The sequence below is a fragment of the Phalacrocorax aristotelis genome, chromosome 13 (genome assembly GCF_949628215.1).
Source record: "Phalacrocorax aristotelis chromosome 13, bGulAri2.1, whole genome shotgun sequence".
NCBI classification, from domain to species: Eukaryota; Metazoa; Chordata; class Aves; order Suliformes; family Phalacrocoracidae; genus Phalacrocorax; species Phalacrocorax aristotelis.
The window spans coordinates 16524596-16530023 of NC_134288.1; the positions used below are offsets into that span (position 1 = coordinate 16524596).

A 5428-nucleotide genomic window follows, 5' to 3' on the forward strand; every position below is an offset into this window, starting at 1 on the left:
TGTTTTATGCAACAGAACTGTTTACTTTATTTGTAAACCCTTCAAAATACTGTCCAAAGTTCATTCTCTGTTCAAGGTAAGAATGTAATTGCACTGCCTGAAAAGCAATATAAGTAATAAAGTTAGGATTCACTACTGAAAGACAAGTTGGAATTAAGAACAAGCAATTTAAACAACCTTCATGCCTCTCCTCCCTCCCCTCCTTCTTAATGACTCTCTCTCGTCCCTTTAAGAAATCTTTGAAGTAAGCCAAAAAGCACGAGCGAGTCTGTTTAAAGGTCATGAGTATCTCTGCTCTGCTTCCCCTCGGTGCAATACGCCTCTGATAATCCCAGGAGTGTTCCCTGTTGTTTTACATTTTCATCCAAGTTTCATTTTTTGGAAGACACAGCAATGTCCAAGCTTTATATACAACCTTTGATATGTGTTTAATATTGTTAATTACACCCTTGTTCAGACTTTCAGAAGCAAAGCCTATCAGCAGAAGCTCAATAGAGATTTATTTGCAAGCACAGAGCTATTTACAGAGAAATAAAATTAGGGAAATAGGAAGGCATATTGAATATAGGCGCTCCTTCTGCAAAGATAAATGATTTAGTAATGAATAGATTCTTCAGGCCATAAAAAATCCATTTATTTTCTTTTGAATTTCAACTAGAGGTCTTGCACTTTCCCACTCAGTTATAATCAGTTAAAATTAGAATACAGAGAATGAAACCAGTGTACAGGCGGAGCAGACAACAACCACAATGTATAATAATAGACGTTAATTTAACAGACATTTTAAGAGGCAGCGTTTCCACAGAAAGGTACTCGTTTATTACCATTCAACACGGAATGAAGATGTGATCTAAAACACACACTGCTTTTACAAATTATCTGCCTCACAACAACATGCTGCCAGATTTTAGTCAACTCATTAAAATGAAGGATCCACTTGACCTCTTCTGTAATTGTGGAAATGAACCAGAAATATGATTAGTCCAATAACTTCAAGGGTTGCTCCACATTAAGCTTGCCTTACCAAGGAATCGGATCTTGCGGCAGAGGGAATGCACTGAGTGCCGGCTTCCGCTCCGCTCGTGTCTTCCTGCGTTTTATCTGCACGGGGAGAGGAAAGCTGGCGGACGCCTGGCCGCGGAGCACCGCTGACTCCCCGCGTTGTGCCACGCTTCGTCCCTCGTTTTCAGAGGGGACGGACACACCAGAGGTGGAGTCGTGGGGGCTTGTCCAGGTTGTAGCCACACGACAGGATTTGTGCCGGAGGCGGGTGAGGCTGGGCATTAGGGAAAGGTCCTTCCCCCAGAGGGTGGTGGAGCCCTGGCACAGGCTCCCCGGGGAGGCATCACGGCACCAGCCTGGCGATATTCCAGAAGCCCTTGGACACGGCCCTCAGAGACCTGGTGTGAATTTGGGGTGTCCTGTGCGGGGACGGGAGCTGGGCTCGATGGTCCTTGTGGGTCCCTTCCAGCTCGGGACATTCTATGTTTCTACAGTTCTGGCCCCAGGACCAGCGATGGCCACGTGGCTGCTCGAAGGCAGAGTCCTTGGGGCAGGTCTGCTGGGACAGTTCAGTGGCCCAAAAGCTAAACTCAGCCTGGGCAAGCAAAGCGGTCTTCTTAGGACTGAAACAGTATTGACTCACTGGCTGGAATGAAAATGTACTAAGCAGTGATCAGCTACTGTTGTAGCACCACTTCCCCTTCCACCTTTCATTTCTCTGGTTCCCAGGGTCTCGCTGAATGAGATATATTTTTTTTTTTTTCTTTTTAAATGTGAACTGGAAGCAGGTCCAGTATTGCTACCTCTGGGCTCATGGGGACTTTTACTGCTGAAAAGGTCCCACCGAGGTCAATAGCCAGCGCTGTTTGCGCGACTAAGGGCTTACTGAAACAAAGGAGAGAGACTGGAGAAATGTAAGGACAACTGGCTGTTTAATTTTTGTGTTACCTGTAGCCTTCATATTTTGGTGTTAAGATGGGTGAATGTGTCAGGAGTTGGGTAAATGTGTTGAAATTAGCTCCACAATTACAGCGCAGTGAGACGGGAGCCGGTTCTGCAATAGCTCCATTCCCAACACTGCCGCTGTTTCTCCTTGATATGAAGAGATAGAACACAGTTGCCTCCAGGTCTGGTCAGCCCTTACCACCTCCTGCTTGCTCCGATTGCTGAATTTACTGCACGGCATTCATTAGAAAACATGATTTTCCTTAAAACATCCTTCCGAACACCGGGGTGGCTCAGGAATTAGCAGGTGCCGAGATTTTTGTGTGGCTGCACAGGCACGTGGCTGGGAGCGGTGGCTGGATCTGCCAGTCCAGGCTTAGTCCTCCTTGCGCATCTTCAGGCTCAGAGTGTGCAGTGAAGTGAAGGGACTCTGCTGTAAACACCAGACCGACAGTTCCAGTGGTTTTTAACAAACACAAGCCAGGCAAAAAGAAGTGGGGTTTGATCTTCAAAGTATTTTTTAACTTGATGCCTATAAAAGTTATGAACAGTTGTATGATGCTTTGAAAACATACAGGTTTTAGCATTTCTGTCTGTGCAGATCAATAACTGGAAAAGTCTGTGTTCCAACCAACTGCCCGGAACACTGAAATCTCTGAATCCCACTTCTCTAGCGATAATCCATATAGTTCAGAATGTAGAATAGAAGCAGAAATAGAAGGGAATAGAAATTAGCTTGAATAAAGGCTAAACAAAAACTTTAGTCCTATTTTATCCCGTTATTGTTTTCCTTTTCCTCACGCTGCTCATCAGAGCTGCCAGCGAGCTTCGTCCCCAGACCCAGACAGACACTGCGCTGGGCACACATCTGGGAGCCGAGAGCTGCAGGAGGCACCCTGCGTGTTTATTACAGCTGTGCTTGAAAAACACATTCGAGCCAAAAGGATCTCAGGGTTTGATTCGTACTTATTATCTATAATTTGACCCATGGAATTTCTGTATATCCTGAAGCCCAGGAATTTTAATCTAACAGTTTACATGTTTAAGAGACAAGAGCTTTTGGTTACACACTGGAGCTGCTCAGTAGATGACTATAAATCTAAGCAAATTGCTAAAGACTGAAACTCCAGAAGGCAGGAGGAATGATGCAAACAGAAGGTCCTGTTCTGACTCAGTCACTTACCAACTTGTGTTACATTTTTATTGCAGGTCAAAAGTCGACAGAGTATGCAAATTAAATAAAAAAAAGTTCTTGTTTTGGAAAAATACACCATTTTAGTATTTATAATTGCACACTAAGGGGCTTTTATGCTCAGCCTCATTTATCTTGGATTTTTGCATAATTTGAACTAAAAGTGGCAATATATATAGGGCTCATTTATTCAAATTATACAGGGTTAGTGTTTTCCCTCTCTTAAACACGGTGTACATTTTGGGAGAAGTGCCAGATTCAAGGAGGGAGGAGGAGTGTAAAAAGAAGAGACTGGAAAGAGACTACAGAGATTCTTGTTCCACTTTTAAAATGGCTTCTAAACCCTCATGAAAAATTAGATGTGTAAGTGAAATCTCCTTCCCTTTGTAAGACAAATATATTCTCTGCAGATCTCAATAAATCCAACTGACATTTGCAGTATTACTCATGCCATCTAAGGTGTACAGAAAATTGCTGTTCTCACCTGTGTAATTTAATAGAAGGCAGCTTTTCTGCGTCCTCAGACATCAAGTCTTCCCTTTCCACTTGCCATTCTTTAAAAATGACATATGTCGAATATATTAGCTGAAGAATTGACTTACCTTGGCTGTGCGCACGACGTTACAGGTTTCAGTGCGAGGATTACTCACTGGGCATCCTGTTGTAAATAATGCTGTGAATAGATCTTATCATCCATCACAACCCAGGCAAAACATGTTTACAGTGTGGTTATCCAGTAAACGAGGTGTTTTGTATTCAGGTTTGCGCTACACTAATGAACACTTAACATGGTTCAAATTAAAGGTATGAAATTCCTGCTGAACTAAAACCTCCGATGCAGCAGAACTACTGTGCCGGACAGGCCGGTGGCAGCCCGTAAAGGAAGGAGGTATAGGGCAGTCTGTAAGAAAATTATTCCCCAACATAAGGACTGTAGCTTGTATTGAAGTGGTTCTGTCCCCTCATGTTCAAAGCGTGATCTTCCCTACCTTCCTGCAGGTCACCTGGAGGGGCTTTTGCACAAATATGTCTAATGAGCAAACTGAAATGAAAATGCGTGTTTGCCGTGAGCACTCGGGCAGCTCAGAGCCAAGGGGGAAGCAGGTTCTTCGCTCCCAAACGCAAACTGGGTGCAGAATATTTTAATATATTTGGAGACCTTAATGATCCATACTTAAAAAGTGAATTTGCCGTATTCTCCAATGGTGTAAACCAACATTCTCCCATTAAGTGCAGCGTAATTTGACGCCAACACGGCGATCTACTTTGAAAGCCATAAAAAAGCACATCCCATCAGCACATAAAAAGAGGACTTGTGTTTCTGTGGGCACAACACAGCTTGCATACATGGAGCCACCTTTGTGAGTCTAAATTTCCAAAATGTCCTTCTGTGAGCAGGGACAGATGCAGCCCAGACGTGAGCTGGACATTTGAACATCATTCCAGCCTTCCTTGCCCCCAGTCGCCGCGGCTCACGTGGCTGGGAGACACGTCCTCCTCACCGCCCTGCCCCGGGCAGCAGTGGATGTGGGTCCCAAGGGTGCTCCGGGCAGGGTGCACCGGAGCCCGACCCAGCGGTGGCTCAGCCCGGGGAGAGCCCGGTCCCACCACCACCACGGAACGGGCCTCCAGGCGACCCTGGTCGCTCCCACGTCCCGCTCCTTTCTCAAAGATCCAGCCCTGTTCACGGTCTTGCTCCCATTCATAGAATCACAGAACGGTTTGGGCTGGGAGGGGCCTTTAGAGCCCACCCAGTCCAACCCCCTGCAGTGAGCAGGGACATCTGCCACTAGATCAGGTTGCTCAGAGCCCCGTCCAGCCTGGCCTTGAATGTCTCTAGGGATGGGGCATCGACCACCTCTTGGGGCAACCTGGGCCAGGGATTCATCACCCTCATTGTAAAAAAATTTTTTCTTATATCCAGCCTAAACCTCCCTTTCTTTAGTTCAAAACCATCACCCCTTGTCCTGTCACAACAGGCCTTGCTAAAGAGGTCACCCCCACCCTTCCCACAGCCCCCCTTTAAGCCCTGGGGGGCCGCAATAAGGTCTCCCCGCAGCCTTCCCTTCCCCAGGCTGCACAACCCCAGCTCTCCCAGCCCGGCCTCGCAGCAGGGGGGCTCCAGCCCTCGGAGCATTCCTGTGCCCCCTCTGGCCCTGCTCCAGCAGCCCCGTGTCCTTGTGCTGAGGGCTCCCGGGTCCGTGCCGGCGACCGAATCCTCCTCGAAATACAAAGCGTAATTGTCGCTACTGTGGTTTTTACGCAAAACAGTAGTTTCCAAGCTTTCAG

The 5428-nt window shown here is 46.5% G+C and overlaps 1 long non-coding RNA gene across 1 annotated transcript; it reads right to left on the reverse strand.

The window, feature by feature from the left end:
* Positions 1–477: 477 nt before the first annotated feature.
* Positions 478–5180, reverse strand: LOC142064147 (uncharacterized). Its single transcript, XR_012663011.1, has 2 exons — positions 3742–5180; positions 478–2617 (listed from the first exon to the last, which is right to left on the reverse strand). It is a non-coding gene; the product is annotated as an uncharacterized LOC142064147 (long non-coding RNA).
* Positions 5181–5428: the final 248 nt, after the last annotated feature.